The sequence below is a fragment of the Aquarana catesbeiana genome, linkage group LG03, assembly GCF_042186555.1.
Source record: "Aquarana catesbeiana isolate 2022-GZ linkage group LG03, ASM4218655v1, whole genome shotgun sequence".
NCBI classification, from domain to species: domain Eukaryota; kingdom Metazoa; phylum Chordata; class Amphibia; order Anura; family Ranidae; genus Aquarana; species Aquarana catesbeiana.
In genome coordinates this window covers 239003977-239026433 of record NC_133326.1, presented here as the reverse complement: position 1 = coordinate 239026433, position 22457 = coordinate 239003977, and the positions used below count along the sequence as shown (strand labels likewise).

General features: G+C 43.3%; 1 pseudogene; it reads left to right on the top strand.

The window, feature by feature from the left end:
* The first annotated feature begins 3649 nt into the window (after positions 1-3649).
* LOC141135801 (U2 spliceosomal RNA) lies at positions 3650-3866 on the top strand (annotated as a pseudogene).
* Positions 3867-22457: the final 18591 nt, after the last annotated feature.

Genomic DNA, 22457 nt, shown 5'->3' with positions numbered 1-22457 from the left:
CATCAATGGTGTCAATAGAAGGAATTGTGCCCCATCGTTGGTGTCAGTTGGAGGAATAGTGCCCCATCGTTGGTGTCAGTGGGAGGAACTCAGCCCCATCATTGGTGTCAGTGGGAGTAATTTTGTCATGTCAATGGGAGGAATGGTGCCCCATCAATGGTGCCAATAGTAGGAATTGTGCCCCATCGTTGCTGTCAGTAGAAGAAACTGTGCCCTTTTGAAGTTGTCAGTGGGAGGAATAGTGCCCCAAGGGCCAGACAAAGGTAAGCAAAGGGCCGCATCTGGCCCCTGGGCCGCAGTTTGGATACTTCTGTTGTAAACTGTAAATCAGTTCCAACAACACTGCCAGGAAATCATAGAGGATGGAATAATGTCATCATTACTCTCTGGCCACGGTGATTTTAGTTTTGAGATTTTTATTAGATTGCTTCATACCAACATAGGCTTTTTCTATCTTTTCAGTTGTGCGTTCTATTTAAATACTGTGCTGTTGTGGTACTTCATGTGCTTGATATTGAGCGTTAGGACCTAAGAGGCATGAGGCATCTTTGATGCACTCAAACTCTATGTACAACATCACACAAGACTAATGTGGTTCCATTCCCACCTTTCACCAACAATTGAAAACATCATGTCTGGCCGATAGGAATCCCCCAAATTTTATGGCACTACCTGCTAAATAAGTGCCCTAACAAACACAGAGGAATTTCCCTTTTTTACAAATTTTCCACACCTCTGTATATGTGAGCTAAATTACCTAACATGTTGAAATGGGAAATAGAACTGCAGACAGTTTTCTCTTTACAACAATGGCATGTGGCTATTAACTACAATTGCATGTACTGATCATTGGGATAATGCGCAAAAACTACTGCACAGATAGTATCTCACACCTCTCCGGTTAAATAAAATGTGCCCCAATACATCACCTCTATGCTGGAGAGATTGTTATTCTATTTCTATTTTTTTTTCCAGCATATATGTACCTCCATGTATCAAAAGATAAGTTATTGATTCTGTATTGGATAAGCAAGCTAGACTACTATTACATTATCTCTATACCATCTCCAGAGACCCTCACAAAGGTCCAAGGCGGGTTACGCCACACTTCTCTCACCAAGAGCCTGATCACAGTGTGAACCCATATGGGGTGACAGGCCAAACCTCCTGTTGAGGTCATTAACAGCAATTGAGTATGTAGCCCGAATAAGCATAGTATTGTTCCGATAGTATGTTCCTATAGTATTCTTACTGTGTGTTATTTACTATGCAACCTTCTCTTGTTCATGTACACAATGCTTGCAATTCTTTATGTACATTGTAAACTTCAATAAAAATCTCTTGTAAAAAAAAAAAAGAAAACATCATGTCTGTATATACAACCTGTTATGATGTCGCCTGGTGATCACCACAATATGTTTAATCAAGTTACTGCATTTCATAATGCATTGTAGTAGCTTCAGTACTGAACCAAAGTCTTTAATTTGGGTGTTGTAGTTTTTAAAATCAATATTTATTTTGATGCCTGAGGTTATCCACCATTTTGTGTTCACTTACACTGTAGTCCTCATTGTACGCATTTGAAAGCATCATCATTATCTAAATCACTTTGAACAGCAAGCAGCTGACAGAATTTGTCCAGAGATTGGCTTTAATATTCCATTTATGTCTAAATAGGGATGGTGGAGTTATCCTTGGTTGTGGTGGTCTGTTCATCATAAGCACAATGGGAGCACAATTACTGACAGCCAAGCAATTAGTAGGTGTTGCTGCTTTACTCCAGCATGTCACTGTATTGATCTCCTCCACTTTGGTTGAAAGTAAAAGTTTGACCGTTTGAATACTTTTTCAATCGTTCGAATACTTGTCCAAATGGCTGTGAATAGTTGTACTGCTACCCAAATAACAAGGATAACTTGCCACAAATTTGTGGCAGTGTTGAATTGCAAAGTTGGTTAACTTGCTGCACATTTTCACTGGCAAGTTGTACACTTGCAGAGCAGTTAAAGCACAAGTTCTAGTTGAATCTTCTCTAATTTGTAGCAAATTTGCATGGCAAGTCTCTAGCAAGAGCAAAGTTGCAGTGGTGAGTCTACAGCAAGAGCTCTGCAAGTCTACAGCATGAAAATTCAGCCACAGTGACCCTTGTAGTGGGAAGACTATTGCACAACATAACTGTGCCAGAATTTACAGCAGACTTGTAGAATGTTTGCAAACAAAATTGATCTGGAGTCATGCAATGCGGACTTGCTGCAATTGTGCAACAAACTTGTGAAGCCTGGCAAGTCTAGTAATAGCTTAGCAAGCCATTTTTAAACTTGCAGTACAATTGCTTGCTATCTGGGTAGTTGAGCAATATATATATTGCACAGTTAAGGATTTCCTTTGTCATTTCCATCTATATTTATGAGGTGTACTCTTGCAAGAGATGTCATTTCAAACAGGCTCCCTAGGGTTATCCCCACATGTCTATTAGACCATACTAGCGATAGTTGGTCAACATCCAAGTTGAGTGTACATCTATGTGGGGCACCCAGTCTGAACACCATTGCACAGGAGATTTCAATATAAGCACAAACACTTTATTTCATCACATAATGGGACTTTATTAACCCTTTGTGTGTTCTGCAATTTTTATGCGTGTTCTGCATTTTTTTGCGTGTTCTGCATGGTTTACATGAATTTGATCAACCCTACGCGCAGCAAACTGTTTTTACATATCTGGGTAGTTGTATCTTGAAAACAAGTTTTAGTAAACCTGTTCAGTTCTTCTGAAGCAAAATGAAGGCCTTTAATAGATATAAGCCTGGAAATGACACCATGTCTAGAAATTATTGTACATCAATTTCTTTTTTAAAAGTTTAATTTAAAAAAGTAATGCACTAGTCCACACCCAGATCATAATAAACATGGAACATAGAAAAAATATGGAAATAAATTACAAATTGTAAATTAATGTTTTTCACTTTCTCTGTTGTTTTTTCTTCACCTTTTGTGTATTTTGTTGTTATTTGACAGGTTATTATACAGAAAAATAAAAAGGTACCCGAAAAAGTAAAATAACAAAATGTTGCACTGATTTTTTTTCTGTAAGACAAAAAAAGACAAACAACAGCAATATATTCAAAACAATAATGGGAAAATAGAAAGTCAAACGAAACGTATTTGTGTTTTCTCTATTTCTTTTGTGTATTTTGCTATGTGATTTTTTTTCATGTGAAAAGGTTTAAAATTTTACAGCAATAATATACAAATTGTGCACTTGAAATAACATAGTATGCAAAGCATAAGGAAAACCCCAACCCTCAGGTGCCATTGCAAGCTTATTGCACACTATAATCTACCAAGAATAATAATATAAGTAATTTTGCTTTCCCAGGTTACTCCCAAACATTGTAGTTAAATGTCACTAAAATGTCCAATTTTACTGAAACTTTAAAGAAACAAAACGATTAAGTCTGCTTATTTTTAGTCATAATTGACTGGTTCCCATTTTTTCAGCAATAAAGCATCATGTCCTTGTTTGGAGGCATCACCCTGATTTGCCAGCTTCTAGTATGCTGCAGCAATATTAACAAGTTGAATCATTTTGTCAGATGCATTATTCTGTTGAGATTACAACCAGCCAAGCTAAAGAGTTTCTTTAAATATCACTTCTTGGCCTTTTGGCTAAGATCAAGTGTAGTATCTGTTCTTATCAGTCTTTAGAGGGGAGCTTGCTGGTACCCTTAAATGGATGGGGGTGCTGGCGAGTATCCCTTCTGATGTAATTGGTAAGGAATGAGGATGGTAAGGGGAGGGCTTTTTTCCTCCTGAGTTGAATCTGGCCTTGCAAAAGGCTTGTCCCCAGTTGTAGACGAGGCTCTCCCTAAGCTGTCCAAATTCTGATGCCTCCTGGTGGGCATGGGGCTGCACTGGTCTGGCCGAAGCCCGGGCTCCGAAAGAAGCCTGTGGTGTATGTGCCCCTGGAGTGGCAGTCCAGGGGTGCCTTAATTCTCACTGTCAGATTGGTCGGTTTGAGTTTCGGCACCAAGGTCACTGCACTACACACACATTTTTTCACACCTGCCTCTGTAATGGATGTGAATAAGGTGTTACCAGGTAAAAATATTAAAATGGCTATTTCAAATGTAATATTGCATCAGAAGTTTAGGCTGGTTAAATTCTTAACTTAGGACTTTTCAGAAAACAGCAGATATCTGCTAGTTCCTCTTTTCCAGTCTGAAGCCAAACTGCAACAAATTATGAAAAAGGCTGTTGCTTCCTGTCTCTTCCGCAAAGTTGCACCAACAGCAGACATGACGTCAACATCCAATGCTTGAAGGGGAAATTACCAAGATAATTTATTAATAGCTATGAATAAATGCTGAGATTGGTACTAAAACTGCTGACACTGTTAAAATCTTATGTATTGTCATAACAACATGTTTTGCATATACTGTATTCTTTGTCTAACAGAAAGTGTAAAAAAACTAACTAAAAAAGTGGTAATAAACTCAGACGTTTTTTATTCTGAACTGAGTGTCAGAGCACAATTACTTCATTGCATGCATGCTTTTTAATTTGATAAAGGGGTAGATATAATAATATCAGATTTTGTTCTGAATCCAAAACATTTTGGCGCCCAATGTGGGGCTCGAGGCTAGGGTCCCAAGTAGCCGATCCAGAAGGGACCAGGAGGAGCCAACATGGAAACAGGAAGAGACTGATCACCTCTAGAAACGGTAAGACACTTTTGATATCTTGTATATCTAGTCTACTGTTTATCCTGTACCCGTGGCTGGTCAATTTCTGTGCCCATATCGGCTTCCTGCGGCCCTCAAAGACAGGTATTAATCTTGCCTCAAGTCTGTTGATAAGTTAAGGAACCTGCAAATTATATCTACTGCCTGTTTTGTTCTGTTCTGTTTTGTTGATCGATCTTGTGTTTTGTGATGGCTGTTGGGAGTTGGGGATTGCTTATATAGTCACGGATGACGGATGAAATTAGTTGACGTGGTTAAACTTCTCCTGGGACTAGGAGAAGGTGTCAGGACGTGGTTAAACATCTCCTGGGGGGAATAAAATAAATAATTGTGTGGCAAAGCACGGGTACAATAAGTACGGAAGTACGGGCAACCGGGAAACTAAACCCCAGGAGGGGCGTCAGGAACACGCATAGTGGCATGGGGGATCCCGTGACAGTTTGAGTAATCCTGTACTTCACTGCAGCCGTCACATATCTTGTTGGTTGTTGGTCACATTTTGTTGTTGGTGGTAATGTCATGTCCTAAGTGTGTTTGTGGTCTGTTATTTGGGATACATGAAGAGGGCTGGGGGTTGATTGAAGTGGTAGAGCCAGGATATAGGGCTGAGGCTCTTGGTTACAAAACCCCTACTGCCACATACTGCGCATTTATTGGTTTTCAGAGTAGTCACGTATTACTCGCTCGCTCCCTTACCTGTGGCCACCTGAGTGGGCAGGGCTGTGTGACTGGTCTAGGTTTTGGGAAGATGCGTGTAAGGAGACTTGCACGGCAGTTGAACACTGCAGATGTTCTTTTCTCTCTCTATCTTTCTTTCCATTTTGTCCTTGTTAACTTGAGACTGTGATATGGTCTGAACCAGTACCAGGTGACGGATAGAGGATTGTCGGACCCTTGAGTCCAGGACAGCCTCGGGACCCGTTAAAAAAGTCCTGAGCAGACACACATAAATATTACAGTCATCAAGACAGAACGTAGCAAGGTAGTGTTATATATTGGAAGGTGGCCCGAAAGAGGACAGGTGGTGGTCAGAGGATCGTCGGACCCTCGAGTCCAGGACAGCTTCATAAAACCGCCATACAAATCCTGAGCCTGGACACATGAACTTCCCAATAACTAACGATGGGGCAGAAGTTAGAGAGACCTAAAGAGGGTAGTTTGGCTTGTGATTTGGTATTAGAGCGAGAAGGAGAAGATGCTGTCAAGGAAGGGAAGAGATTGGCAAAAGTGTGTGGGGTCACTATGCATTTGGGTGGTCGGCTAGAGCCGAGTGAATGGCGTGCTCTTTTAAGAAGGGAAAGGGGTTTGTTGTGGGCCCACGGGCAGCTGCAAACAGCGGACGCTTGGTTCAAAGTTGCCAAAGCCATTCATGGCCCCTCCTCTCGGTCCCTCCTCTTAAAGTTCCGACCAGAGTCACGCCGGCCCTGCCAGGACGCACCAAGCTGACAGGCATGCTGGAACAGGTACAACCCCAAAACGACAGACTGTTACATTTCAAGGCATACCCCGCATTGGATCCATCCCCATGTATGACTCATAAGCTGGGGGAATGGGTTCCTTCGTGTCCAATGACCCATTTGACCACCTATATGGTAACATACATTTACAGTCCCTCTTACGCCCCTTGCAATCCAGCAGCCATTACCCAGTACTTTCCCTGAACCCCCTTTGAATGGGTTCCTGGACCCTCACACCACCAAAGACAACGGCCCCTTCCCTTTATCACCGAGAGTCTGAGAGTCTGACTTTAAGGAGTTTCTCTAATAATAGTGAATGTAGCAAATGTGCTATATTTATGCAAATGTTTTAATTGTGTTTAAGCTGTATTAGCAATAACTGGTTTAAAATGTTCAAATTCAATCGAGAATATATTTAAGAGTAGTACAGATAAAGAGGAAGTTTATGTATTCTGGGCGTTATGCCAAGAGAAGGAACGAAAGAGGAAGTGCTTTACTTGCGTAAATCTGTATCTAGATTTAGGACCCATTCACATCTGAGCATTTTGTAGGTTATTCTGTATGTATTCATATATCCACTCTGAAATGCCTGAAGCCTATATGTGTACAGGAGGTCACACAAGGAAAGGCGAATCTGTTGAGAAATAGCATAAGAAGTTTATTGATTTGGGTTTTAGCGTGCTGAACAATGCACATAGACACATATTAATTTATTTCAGGTCTTAAAGAGTCAATCCGAAAGGGTCTGAGTATACAGTAATGGAGCTTGAGACGCTAGTAGCTAGTGGAGCTAATGGAGCTAGTAGTTATTAGGTCCAGAATCCTCACAGAGCAGTAGAGAGTAGCTCCTCTCATGATGGCCTCTGACACACCCTATCTGCGCCTATCAGTACCAACTCCACATGTCTGCTGCAACTGCGGAAGACCCGGCCGTTCCAGAAGAGAATACCGAAGACCGAATAAGCTTGCCCACAGGCAACCAGGCCCCAACCGTGACCCCAACAGGAGACTCCTCCACCCCCTCCAGACCATACAGACCTTCTTTTTCCTTCCAACCCGATGGTGGTTTTCTGGTCTCCCCACCGCTAACCATCGATGATGCCTCAGCACTGTGCTCCGTTCCCCTTTTACTATCATTGGATACACAATGTGAGGTTGGAATCCCGAATCCCAAAAGAGGCTTTGTGCAGCTACAGTTCCTACATGCCTGTGTGCAGCTAAAGCCTGGGGCCTGGGGCCTCGGGCCCCCTTGCCCAGAAGACCACAGTACCCCTTGAAGCCAGCTCAAGCTGCATCTATTTCAAAGCAAATCAAGACCCTTCTGTCAAATAGAGTTCTGATACCCTGCAAATCTACGTGCAACATACCACTGTTCCCAGTGAAGAAACAAACTGCAAAGGGAGAGCCAGGAAAATACAGAATGGTACAAGACCTTAGGGCTGTGAACAAAGCTACTGTATTGGAAACACCTATTGTGGCCAATCCACACACCTTGCTGGCAGGAATACCGCCCATTGCAAAATACTTTACAGTAGTAGACTTGGCGAACGCTTATTTCAGTATGCCCCTCGACCCCCGTTGTCAATTCCTGTTCGCTTTCACCTATGGGGGGCGGGGCTATACTTGGACTGTTATGCCACAAGGTGCCCCTTCTCAATTTGCCAAGGCAATAAGGCAATGGCCCTCAATCTGGACACCTGGATGAAGTTACACCCAGACATTGTACTCCTTCAGTATGTAGATGACTTCCTGCTCCGTGCAGATACCCTTGAGGACGCCTTAATCTTCTCTGAAAGCCTCCTCCACTACCTGGCTGAGCAAGGATGCAGGCGACCACGAAGGGACTGGCCTTAAACCAAGAAGTCCAGAGAGAAAGTGATTTTCCTAGGCCTCTGCATCTCCCAAGGTACCCGACATCTCACTGAAGAAAGAGTTGCTGCGATCAAAGCCATCCCTTTGCCTCAAGGTCATACACTCTTACATGCTTTCCTAGGATTAATCTCCTATGGCCGCTCTTGAATCCCAGAAGCTTCCCTCTTGATGCAACCCCTTTATGATGCCCTTTCTCGCTTTCTCCAGAAGCTGTGGACAATTTTGAAACTCTGAAGGAGATCCTTTCAACAGCCCCTGCTTTGGAACTAAAAGACTTTCAAACTGTTTGTCTCAGAGAGACAAGGGGGAACCCTGCTGTCTCACAGCTGTCTTTTCAGCCCAAGCCCTTTTGGACAAGACTGCTGACTTGGTGTTGGGCCACCCATTAATCCTTCTTACCCCTCGTGACGTAGCTGCCATACTAAACCAAGTACAGCCCAAGCACCTGTCTTCAGCAAGACACCTCAGACTCCAGTGTGCCTTGCTCCTCTATGATAACATCACTCTCCTCCGATGTGATACTCTCAACCCATCCACTCTACTTCCACTTCTCGAGGGGGGATGCTCTTTAGAGAATGATGCTCATCTTACCGCTCATGACTGTTTCGAGGTGATGAAAATGGAGACTTTACATTTACCGACAGTCAGTGAAACAGCCCTAGAGAATCCTGACTTGACAATCTTTGTGGATGGTTCCAGGTATGGTGACAGCACTGGACGGTACCACACAGGATATGCAGTCACCACCGAAGATACAGTCCTTAAGGCTTCAGCATTGCCTTCCTCCAAGTCTGCCCAGGAAGCAGAACCCCAGGCCCTAACAATGGCATGCAAATTGGCAGAGGGGAAAAGAGCTAACATTTATACAGACTCAAGATACGCCCTCATCGTTGCCTGCAATTTTGGGATCATCCGGAAAACCAGAGGGTTCCTGACAGCAGCAGGAACACCTGTAAAACACAGTACAGCTATCAAGGACTTAATGGATGCCCTACTCCTACCAGCACAAGTGGCTATACTCAAGATAAAGGCGCATGGCAAGCTGGATTCCCAAGAAGCACGAGGCAATCACTTGGCAGATACTGCTGCGAAACACAAGAAGTGGTCAGCGGAGTGGATGCACCCATCCTGGATGGTACAGTGGATACCCCTGAAGAAACTGTACAGACCACCATGATTCTACAAAACCCTCCTGTGAGCAGGACCCATCTCAAGGAGCAGCAAAAAGCAGCTGACAAAGAAGAAAAAGAAGTGTGGATCAAGAAAAGAGCCACAGAAACTGATGGGATCATGGAATTAAACAAGAGGCCATGTCTGCCACAATCAATGTTTCCTGCAGTGGTACAGTGGGCCCATGGTGCCTCTCATCTGTCAAAAACTTTGATTAATGCCCTGATCAATAAATACTACTTAGCCCCAGGGATTACACCACTTACCAGCAACTTTTGCAAGTCATGCACTATTTATGCTAAATATAACCCAGGAAGAATGGAAAAGGTACCTTTAAAGCATCTAGCAAAGGCCCAGTACCCCTTTCAAAGGATTACAGATCGACCACATCCATGAATATGCATTGATTGACAGCAAAAACCACGGCTAAAAGACTTTTAATGGAAATAGTGTACAGGTATGGTATCCCAGAAGTTATAGAGAGTGACCAGGGGCCGGCTTTCACAGCCTCAGTAACCAAAGAGATATGGGCAGCTTTAGGGGTCACATGATCTTTCCACACCCCATACCATCCTCAGAGCACCCCCCAAATAAGCCCTACCCTGTTTCCCCAAAAATAAGCCCTACCCTGAAAATAAGACCTACAAGGACTTTAACTAGGGCTTATTTGGGGGGGTAGGGCTTATATTGCAGCCATCACCAACAATCACGCTAGGTCTTATTTTCGGGGAAACAGGGTACATCCCAGACAACACTGGCCCAAACGGTAAGGTGATTTTGCCCATCAGGAAACTTGAGGATTTGTCCGAAGAACTAAGAAAGAATTCAGGGCTCACCAACCCTTGGGATAAATATTTCACCTGGATTAGGGGAGGGTGGCAGGGATTACTAACACAGATAGGAATAACCATCCTGATCATTTTGGTGTTATGGTTTGCTGTATTCTCCCCTGTCTTAAAAAAGTGTGTAGGGAAAGCCATTGACCAATGTTCTTCTACATTCATGGAAATACCAGATGAAAATGATGAAATGCACTCCGTTACAGTCACCTCCCCTTGAGGAGCACCGCCATAAGGTTATAGGGACAGACAGCACCTGATTGCCCCTCCCAGCCGTATCGAGTAGAGTAATGAGTTAGTCATTGCTTTCCTCTATATACAGTTGAAGAGTTGCAGGGGAACGGGCCAGGGGTAGGATTTTAAGTGTAAGGGACAGATTTTAAATAGACATTTTGAAGGGGGGAACTGTAATGGATGTGAATAAGGTGTTACCAGGTAAAAATATTAAAATGGCTATTTCAAATGTAATATTGCATCAGATGTTTTGGCTGGTTAAAGTCTTAACTTTAGAAAACAGCAGATATCTGCTAGTTCCACTTTTCCAGTCTGAAGCCAAACTGCAACAAATTATAAAAAGGCTGTTGCTGCCTATCTCTTCCGCGAAGTTGCACCAACAGCAGACATGGGGATCAGGGCTAGGGTCCTTTCTCTTCTGGGGAGGACCATGTGTACACCCTGTGCACTTTTTGTGTTTCACTTAAAAAAAAAAAAAGTGTGTCTTTAAATGTTTTTACATAGGTGATACAGTTTGGATTTATCATAGGCAGGTTATCAATCATTCCTAGGATCGTTCCCTGCTATAATTGGTTTTAGTATGGTCTTGGTGAGTGCCAAAGAGAGTTAACGGATTTTGGTTTTAGGGTTCTGTATGATTAATTTGTGGCAAAGTTTGAGTTTTTTTGTACCAGTCAGTTTGCTAGTTTTATCTTCAGTTGTAAGCATTGATTGTTTTCCTGTGATTTAACTTGTGCCAAAGCACCAGGTGTAAGTTACATGCTGTTAACATTTAGTTGCTTCCCATTATACTTTTAAAGCATGAGTTTGGTAAAATGAGAGCCTTTAAAAAGGTTTATTTGCTAAAATGCATTCAATGATATCACTTTCGCTTGTGCACTAGCATTTGGTTTAAGTTTTGATTTTAAACTTTTTATTGGTTATTTTGTTACCTCCATTAACAAAATGATAATCCATATATACTGGTATATCATATTCACAGATGTACTTTGACAATATACCAATAAAAACACTTTTCCAGAAACCCATATGTTTGATCTTACTCTGTAACCTTATGGCATCTGAAGAAGCTTATGTCTTTATACACATGTTAAAGCTTCAAACAATGATTTCATGTATTTGAATCTGAAGGACAAGCCAGTTCACATAGACATAGAAAGAATTAGCAGTGGGCCGGGCTAAACATTTAGGGTTGTTGTCTTTACTGTATGGAAGAAGGAGTAAAAAGGAGTAATAAAAATAGAAGAAGAAAAAAGAACTGCCGTTCCTTCAGCAAAGCTTAACAGATCCACAGATACCAAGTCTTTTAAAATTCCTTTTGTGTGTTCTTAAGAGTATACGTGAGTTTATCTTTGACCATCGCCCATTTAAATGTGTGTTTTACAAAAGCTGTTAAAAAGTGTTATTTTTCATATTTTTGCTATGGCTATTTAGCAACTAAATTATATTGGAAACTTTGTTTACTGTAGTAGGGGAAAAAAAGGGGAGTGCCAAATTTCAATCTGTGGAAATTTAGTAGGTAGGGCAGTGCCACGTCCTAAATCTAAGTATAATTAACAAAAAAGGAAGTGGTAAAAATGGACTTTATAGGCACCAATCATAAAATTAAATATAAATATTTTATTATACACATAGTACACAAACCAAAAACACGAACATGTTAAAACCATGCAATTAAAGTACAAAAGACTAGCTAGATCTCTCTCAAGGGGGGCATAGACTCCAGAGAGGCATACCCTTAAAACAGGGACATATCCCTCTAATCAAAATAAAGGACATCAAACTAAAAAAGCTCTACATGTTTCGCAATTAAATGCTTCTTCAGGAACTCGTTTGAATGGTCTGTAGAGAAAAAGAGAGAGAGAAAAAACACAAAAGCAAAAAATACATACAATTAATATTGACTCTGAACCTTTTGATAGTACGTCTCAATCAGTAGCAGGGAGTACCACAAAGAAACCAGCGGGTGGACTTCACATAGGACATGCAAAGGGTGACAAAAGCTCACATGTGGGGACGTGCCTGGTAGCAGAACCATAAGAAATGTAAAAAGACAAAACGGACAGAGGCAGCAGAGAAACAGAAGGGTTGTAATCTCAACAGCCAAAAATGAGGGAAAAATAATATGTGTAACCATACCAAGCTTCAAATGGGGTAAAGTAAGTAGTATCACTCCATGCATGGGGGGAAAAACGAAAAGGGGGAGGGGGTAATGATGGTAAAATGTAAGCATATAGGAATGAGCCTACCTTAGAGGAAACGATAAAATATTGCCTCTATATGACTGGAAGGTGTACGTTACAGATATAGGCTTTTAGATGGTGAGACTGTGCTTGGTGATAGACAACGCTGCTTCTAGAGAATATATGCAAATATAAATAAATGTGTAAATATATACATATATATATGTATAGGGGTAGTAATGAAAAACTATTGTAAGGAGTAACTAGCTATCACAAAAGTGAAATGGTATTAATAAAAGCATACAGGGTCTCACCTTATTAGAGGTAATTTAAGACCTTGTGGATCAAGCAAGAGAACTTTCCCTTCAAAAAGCAACCAGCAAGAGAAGGGAGGAAGGAAAGAATTTGTAGGGGTTTATATGCAGCAGCTGGATAGCAGCAATGCATAGGGTATAACAGTTAATATCAAGTATACAGCAAGTCAAGGTAAAGACATGGGGGGATCTTACCAGGAAGAATGGGATAATGATGGTAAATGAAGCCCAGAAAACGAAGCACCATAAGAGAGGAATGGCGTGGTAGCAGGCTGAAACAACAGCCTTAAATACACGCCCCAATCAGGTGTGCAGCTTGTGCAACACCTGAATCAGCCGCGCAGGGCTGTGCGCGCACCAACACACGGTCGCGCATGCACAGTGCATGGAGAGCAACTGCCATTGACACGGCCGTGCGAGGAGAGTGCAGTCCTAAAGGTGACAGGGCTGAGAGCTCCCTCTAGTGGATCCTCCACAGTGTCAGCGCAAACGCTGTAGAAAGCAGATGAAAAAAGCCTGAAGATGATGTTTGAACATGGGGGAGAAAAAAAAACCCACACACAGAGGGGGAGAGCAGCAGGCCTGGACCTGGAGCCGCAAAAACCATCTCCCAAGGGGAACGGAATGCGGCTACCCAGCCGCACATGTGGCTTGGTACACCAGCAGGTCGTCAAATTCCAGAGGCTGGCATCAATGGGGTCTCCACTGCAGGCCTGAGACACAAGGCCGATAATCACAAGTGGAAGAAGGAAATAACACCTAGAGAAGATGAAAATGAATAAAGAAGAAAAACAACAATAAATACATAAACATAACTGCAAGCGCTTTTTTAATATACAGTGTAACATGGATTGAGTATTGAATAGCAGGAAAGTATGGACAAAAGGAATACTCAGAAACCAGGAGTCGCACCATTAAAAGTATACACAGTGAAAAAATCCAAAGAGGGACATCAGAGGAGGGGAGAGGGACAGCGGGTCGCCAGCATAAGGGGAAATAGGATGGATTACAAATATATGTTCCATAATAGATTTGTTAGATAAACGGGTAATTTAGCACAAGGGCCAATATTAGAGAAATGACTTATAGGATTGTACTTCATTAATGCCAGGCCAGGAGGTATGGATGAAGGTAGTTTAAATTCTTTTCTAAGGAAGTTATTTTGTAGTTTTTAGGCAAAAAGTTTCCTACACAGTGTGTGAGTGTGAGTGTGTGTGTGTGTGTGTGAAGCTTAATTCACTACTGCCCTTCTTTCTGTCCCAAAACTGGAAGTGAATAGCATAAAGGGTATTCATATGAAAAAAATCTATAAAAAATGGGGAGCAGAGTAAAGTTTCTAAATTAGGGAGGTAGTCCCATTGCTGTTGGTTGGACATAATGTGCAATATGCTAGTTTCATACCCCAAGGCCCCCAGGAATTATGGGGTGAATAACATTTTCTCATTGATGTACTAGGGTTGATTTACTAAAGGCAAATAGCCTGCTCACTTTGCAAATTAATTTGACCAAGAAGTTAATAAATTAGAAGTTTCACTTAGCAAAGAATACCCGATCATGTACAAGAAAAAAAATAGCATTTTTTACTTTGTTTGATTGAGTGATTTAGATCAGCAGATACCTCATTCATTAAGCTCTGGAGCAAATTCCTTTGTGAAGCGCAACAAGGGAACATTTAGTTTGCCTATCGTAAACCAACCATAATATTTATTTGCCTCCCCATTTAAAGTAAAGTAATTTGTTTTAGACATTTCATCTGTCTTACCCTGAAATAGAGATAGGAAGAATATGAGAAATGTCACCAATTAATTTATTCCAAACCACTAAGGAGCGAGTTACTGACCAATGATCAAGATCAGCAAATATCTGTAGGATATAGAGGAGGATAGTGTTGATGGAATAGTGTTTGTATGGAAGGTGCAAGTTGAATGCCCAAATAGGGAAAAGATGTAATACCCCATTTAAATGCAAAATTCGCTAGAATGTGTGCATCTGTTTCTGTTGGTAAATTAATATTAGTGGCCGGAGATAGATTTTTGGTAACTATGAGTTTATAAGGCATATTTGTGTTCTTCCCCACCACACACCACTCCTTGTCTAGGTTTGAAGAGCAATCAGAGGAGAGTCCATATCATTGATAAGCATTAAGCAATAGTGTTGATAAGGGACACCCATGTTGAGTCCTTTTCTGTATTTATACTACACGACATTTGTATCCTTTCAGGAAAATTTGCGCTTCAGAGTTTTTAGAGTTATAGAGCCTTACGTTTTTGTAAAAAGTGAAGCCCAGACCACTGAAGGTTAAGTATAAAAAAAAGGTCCAAAAAGAGCATATAAAATATATTTTTGTAAATCTAAAGATAAAAGCATGGGGCGTGGCCAAGAGCAGCATGTGAGCGGACGTGTCTCACAGAGCTCCCTCCAGTTATCCTGTATAGATCCTTCCCCTGGCTGATTTACTGGCTTGTTCTAGCACCAGATACGATGTATCCTCACTGGGCAACATCAGCCTCTCCACTAAATCTGAAAACCAGCATGATGACCTGCAAACAACAGGAAGAGAACGAGATGCAGCCCGACCTCCAAAATGGCATGGCGGCAGCCCAGCATGCTCTAGGGGACAGGCAGAAAGATGCTGGTAAGACTCTCCCAAAACCTCCCAAAACCCAGGGGACAGAAATCCCAAGAGATATGGTGTACTACACCCAGAAGCTGACTGGCATGGCAGAGCGGTCCTCGAGAGAGGAGTATTTTCAATGCTCTCCAGGCAGGAGAGCTGTCCTCACAGGGCTCCAAATCTGTAGCAGATCAGCCCTTCCCAGAGACAGAAGAGGAGGATGGGGAGGATGAGGTGGAACAGCTGACTTTGGCTGAAATCCTTAGAGCAGTACACAAGTACAGGGTGTCTGTGCAGACTCTGCAGTAGCACTTTGGAGGCCTGAATGAGGAAGTGGGATTGATGCGCATGATTTACAAAAAAATCAGAGAATGCACTAAAGCAGCGGAGGGCTGCATCAGTGACGTGTAAGACAAACTGGCCCCACTCATCAGAGATGCACAGTCTATGGCTAGGACAGCCAGAACCAATGAACTTAAAAATGAGTACATTGAGAACCACCTCAGATGGAACGACGTCTGCTTTGTGGGTCTCCCGAAAAAGATGGAGGGCAGGGACCCCACGGAGTTTGTGGAGAGTTGGCTGGTTGAGGTCTTTGGTAAGGAGGTGTTCACCCCCTTTTACCCTGTAGAACGGGCGCACAGGATTCCACCCAGACCCCTTCCACCGGATCACCCTCCCCGCACTCTCCTGATCCAAAATGCAAAATTTTAAAGATAAAGAGATTATTCTTCACCTGGCCAGGGAACACCACAATATACAGCTTAATGGTGTTAAGATCACCTTTTACCTTGACTTTTCAGCGGAGGTAAAGCGCTGCAGAGCTAAATTTGTGGAAGTCAAGAAAAGACTCCAGCACCTCCAGGCCAATTATACTATGCTGTACCCAGCTAGACACGGGTGATAGCTAGAGGCCAGGCACATTTTTTTGAATCGGCTGCGGAGGCCTCGGATTGGCTGGATGCCAATGAACATGTGCCTCACCAAGCTAGAAGACCTGCAGATTAGGCGGAATGACCATCAACCCCAAGAGTAGTCACTACTTTAATGTGGAATACATAACATGGCTCTGCTTTCATGCTGATACAGTGACAGTCATCCTGACAGAAATGTGAGCAAGTAATCTTTATGCAATTAGACAATCTTTGGATTACAAATTTTCTAGTATGTTGCTGTAACCTACCTGCTTGTTTTTGCAGATGCCAGGGTGGGTTACCTTCTTTACCCACAAGTTATAATTTCTACTTTTTTCTTTGTTTGGCCTGTTTTTTATGTTTGCCACACTTATCAGGGATGGGAAGTTACACCGCCTCCATAAATGGCCTTAGGGGCGGTTCTTCCAAGTTGAAGTTTACTCCCCTATGGCCTTGGTGAAGGTTTTGCCTTACAAAGTTTGCTTTCTGTTCTACCTTTAAACTACTCTGGTTCCAGTACATTATGTGTCATTTCATGCTACCACGGACATGATGTCTGGTCGGCCCCTGCACCCCCCCCGGGTACTATTTTGTGCATTAAACTGTGCTAAACCCTCCCTTGCCTGGATGAACTGTTACATCCCTTGTTGATACTATATATAGCCTGGGATGACTATTTCCAGTACCATTATTGTTATGTAGACTCATGATGACCACTGCTTCCATTGTCTTATGGAATATTAGAGGCCTTAATGACCCCCTTGGTGTCCACTGCCACTCGGAAACACCTTCCCGTGGTGTGTGCTTTACAGGAAACCCACCTGACATCGGAGACTCTGTCATTTGTGAATTTTGCATGGGTGGGATAGCGTATCATTCTACACATACCTCCTATTACAGGGGGATGAGTGTCCTGATATACCGATCCCCGGATTTCCAATTATTTGACAAAGTGGTTGATTATGAGGGAAGATATGTGTTTCTGTTATGTAGACTTTTTCAGGTGACATGTATCCTTGCAGCTGTATACGTACCGCCTCTTTTTACTGCTACAGTCCTAAGGATCCTACTGTCATACCAGCTGAGCAACTCTAATATTCCTCTAATTTTAGTAGGCGATGTTAATGGTGTGTTAGATCCTGTGCTTGATAAACATCCCTCCCTTACAATGGGACTTCAGCATACCAGGTCCCCTTTATTGAAATTTACAGAGGAGGTGGGGTGGATAGATCCCTGGTGTTTCCGAAACCCAAAACAGAAGCAATTCTCGTGTTTCTCCAAAACACTTATCCCTCTCGAGGATAGATCTATGTTTATGTACACCTTCGACTTTCCCACTTATAGAGGATGTGCAGTACTTGCTTAGAAGCATCTCGGACCACTCCCCTTTCATAATACATTTAAATGCCAAACCTGCCACTGCTTTGCCAAGAGCCCCATGGAAGCTTAATGCTTTTTGGTTAAATCTCTTTACCTCGCATAACAGGATAACAACTGAGCTGTCGGATTATTGGCAGAGACATGCAGATCACTCGCACATGAATGGTGCCTGGGACGCTTTTAAAGCGTTTCTGAGGGGCCTACTTATAGCCGAGGTTCATGCCATCAAAAGAAATTCTACTGCACAGAGGGAGCAGACTGCTCAGCTTGTGAGACATCTGAGGGCAGAATATATTGATACCCCAGGAGAGGGCACTAGAGAAACCTGGATAGCAGCTCAGGATGCAGTTAATTGTATAGACACATCCAAGGCAGACAAGAAACAATTTTTGAATAAGCTGGCCCTTTATGAGAAGGGGGAGCAGACAGGGAGGTTACTGGTGAAAATAGTGCAATCGCATCAGACTTCCCCATCTATTGGGGCCTTAAGTACCAGAATGTGAAAGGTAGCAAATACCCCTCCCACATTGTGGGGGATTGAATTGCCATGCATATCCAAAGCTCAAAGTCATTTGTTAAATGCTCCCATAGTTATTGAGGAGATCAACTTGGCAGGCAACTCCTTCCCTAATTCTAAGGCTCCTGGAGATGATGGCATTCCGAATGAGGTATATAAACAATATGGGGAAACCATATTACCGCCAGTGTCTACCAGACTCAATGACATAAGCCAACATAGTCTTACTACTTAAACCAGGGAAGGATCCTTTGGATCCAGGCTTCTATAGGCCGATCTCTCTCTAATAGACTGACATAAAAAATCTGGCAAAGGTGTTAGCCCTAAGACTTAATATGGTGATATCATCCATCATACACCCAGATCAATGACCCCGCCCCCTCTGATGCACGGGGACTTGACGGGGACTTCCCTGTGGCATTCCCTGTGATGTCAGAGGGGGGCGGGGTCACCCGTTACATAACCCCGCCCCCTTCTGACATCACGGGGAATGCCACAGGGAAGTCCCGTCAAGTCCCCGTGCTTCGGAGGGGAGCGGGGTCACCGGGTGGCTCCGCCCCCCATTATTTAAGAACCGTCAAAAGAGGAGAAGCGTCACACAGCGGGAGCCTCCCTCCATGCCATCATGAATGCGGAGCGGCCCGAGGAGAAGAAGGGAAGAAGACGCCGCGGAGGAAGATGCCGGACGAGAACACCGGAGGAAGAACCAGAACAACCAGAAGAAGAAGATGGAGGAAGAAACCGAAGGAAGATAGAAGATAGAAGAAAGAAGAAAGAAGAAGTATTTAAATAAAGGAATTGTCAAAAACTGTCTCTTTAAACAAAAACTGTCTAATTTTTAACATTTTTGACAGTTTTTCTGTGAAATGGTAGGGGTACTTTTGTACCCCCTTACCATTTCACACAGGGGGAGTGCTGGGATCTGGGGGTCCCCTTGTTAAAGGGGGCTTCCAGATTCCGATAAGCCCTCGCCCACAGACCCCCACAACCACCGGGCAAGGGTTGTGATGATGAGGCCCTTGTCCCCATCAACATGGGGACAAGGTGTTTTGGGGGGCTACCCCAAAGCACCCTCCCAATGTTGAGGGCATGTGGCCTGGTACGGTTCAGGAGGGGGGGCGCTGTCTCGTCCCCCCCTCTTTTCCTGCGGCCTGCCAGGTTGCGTGCTCGGATAAGGGTCTGGTATGGATTTTTGGGGGGACCCCACGCCATTTTTTTTTTTACATTTTGTACGGGGTTCCCCTTAATATCCATACCAGACCTGAAGGCCCCCCCCCCCCCCCCCCCACGTCATTTTTTTTTTTTTTTTTTTGGTTCAGGGTTCCCCTGTGGGGAATTCCCATGCCGTTTTTATCAATTAACTTTTATGTGTATTGTCGGACCGGCAATTCATTAATAGCTGTGAGTACTTTTAAATGACTTTTTTTCCTTTGAAATGTCATTTTGCTGTCAGACTGTTCTAAACACGGGAAACATGCGCCCCTTTACAGGCATACTATAGACACCCCCCAGGTACGAAATTTAAAGGAATATTACACTTTTATTGTTTCACTTTAAGCATTATTAAAATCACTGCTCCCGAAAAAACAGCCGTTTTTAAAACTTTTTTTGCATTGATCCATGTCCCCTGGGGCAGGACCCAGGTCCCCAAACGCTTTTTATGACAATGACTTGCATATAAGCCTTTAAAATTAGCACTTTTGATTATTCATGTTCGTGTCCCATAGACTTTAACGATGTTCGCGTGTTCGAACTAATTTTTTGTCTGTTCGCAAGTTCTGGTGCGAACCGAACAGGGGGGTGTTCGGCTCATCCCTAGCGGTAATTAGAGAAACAGGGCATTTATCCTATTTCTCCTTTCCCACTACATAGAGGAACCCGACAGGGCTGCCCTTTGTCCCCCTTTCTATTTGCCATAGCAGTAGAACCTATGGCCGCCTTGATTCGCTCAAACCCCTTAATAACTGGGTTTAAATATGGCCAGGTTCATGAAAAAAATATGCTCTATGCGGACGACACCATGATGCTATTAGAGGACACTGCAGGATCCCTGAGAGAAGCCATGACAGTTATCAAAAGGTTTGGAGTATTCTCAGGGCTGGTGATTAATTGGAGTAAATCCTCGACTATGCAATTAGATGGTGCCCTTGATAGTCAGGACCCTACACTTCCTAACATCCCAGTAGCCCCTAGGTTTAAATACTTAGGAATTTATGTTACTCCACAACCACGTGATTATATATCCCTTAAACTTTCCCCATTATTAGGCCGCCTTAGGGACAAAGCTAAAATATAGTCTAAACTGAAAATGTCACTGGTAGGCAAAGTAAACCTCACCAAAATGATCCTTATGCTTCAACTTCTGTATATCCTACGTCAGCCCTCAAATTTTCCACTCGCCTACTCGCATTTTGCAAGTTGAAAACAAGGGCTTGGGAGCGTGGGCTGCCAGGGAAAGGGGGGGCGAGCACCACCGGCAGGCAGCCGTTCTCCCAGCGATCGCCCCAGGGAAAGAGAGCGTGGAGGAAGAGGAGAGCCGCCGGATCACAGAGCGTAGATATAGCCTGCCATAACAGCTTACATTACAATTGCCGTCTGCTTGTGGTTAAACACAGCCCCACCTCCTGACCTGCGCCTGTGATAGACAAAACGCTGGTCCAATGCTGGGATGCGTTCTGTCTATCACAGGCGCAAGTCAGGAGGCGGGGCTGTGTGTAACCACGAGCTGACGACAATTGTAACGTAAGCTGTTGCAGTGGGCTATATCCACGCTTTGTGATCCGCCAACTCTCCTTCCTCTTCCTCCACTCTCACTTCCCCTGTGATGATCCAGCCGCCCTCTCTCTTTCTCGGCACACGTGAGGCTGCAATGGTAGGCACATGTGAGGCATGTGAGGCTGAAATGGTGGGCACAGGTGAGACTGCAATGATGGGCACAGGTCACGCGGCAATGATGGGCACAGGTCATACTGCAATGATGGGCACTGGTCACGCTGCAATGGTGGTCACAGGCCACGCTGCAATTATGGGCACAGGTGAGGCTGTAATGGTGGGCACAGGTCACGCTGCAATGATGGGCACAGGTGAGGCTGCAATGGTAGGCACATGTCACGCTGCAATGGTGGGCACAGGTGAGACTGCAATGGTGGGCACAGGTGAGGTTGAAATGGTGGGCACAGGTGACAGGCTGGCCCTACCTAATCCTTGGCTCTATTATCTGGCAGCCCAGCTGCCATGCTATGCCCAAGGAAATTGCTAGTGGGGGCGTTAATGAAGATCCAACTACGGCCCTTCTGCAGTATGTGACGTGAAAGCATAGTGTAGCCATGGGAATGAAGGCTTTAGTTTTTGCTAAGTCTAACAAACTCTTTCTTACCTATGTTATGATGCAAAACATTTGGAACAAAGTTAGACAGCTACAGGCTATTACTGGTTTCACTGGTTATAGCCCGATATGGGACAATAAGTATTATAAGTAGGGATGAGCCCGATGTTCGAGTCGAACAGCGAACAATATGCGGTGTTTGCAGCAAATTCGAAAGCTGCCGGAATACCATTAAAGTCTATGGGACACTAACATGAAAAATCAAAAGTGCTCATTTTAAAGGCTTATATGCAAGTTATTGCAAAGGAGGGTACCGCGCTAGAAAAAATCAATTGAATGGATAGACTTATAGACAAGCAGCAGCATACAATGTGATAACACAGAAAGTCCAATAATGTTAAAATAGCTGCGCTAGGGTATAGGCTGTATATGTCCACATAAAATGATATGGGAACAAGAAAGATCCTTTAAATTGTTTGTATCCTTAATATCACCGCAGTGCTCACACACAAATGTAAAAAGTGCCCGACCACCTTAGCTGTAGATTCTGCAAGCTTAAAAGATGGCAAGCTTAAAAGGCAGATGGCTATAACCCAGCCTAGGCCTCTAAGTTTGCAGATGCGCCACTTTACAGGCATACTATAGAGACCCCCCCAGGCACGATATTTAAAGGAATATTTCATTTTATTGTTTCACTTTAGGCATTAAAAAAAATTACTGCTCCCGGAAAACGTCCGTTTTTTAAAAAAACATTGCATTGATACATATCCCCTGGGGCAGGACCCAGGTCCCCAAACTTTTTTTTTATGACAATAACTTGCATATACTGTAAGCCTTTAACCACTTAACAACCGGCCCATAGCCGAATGATGGCTACAGGGCGGTTGCTTAAC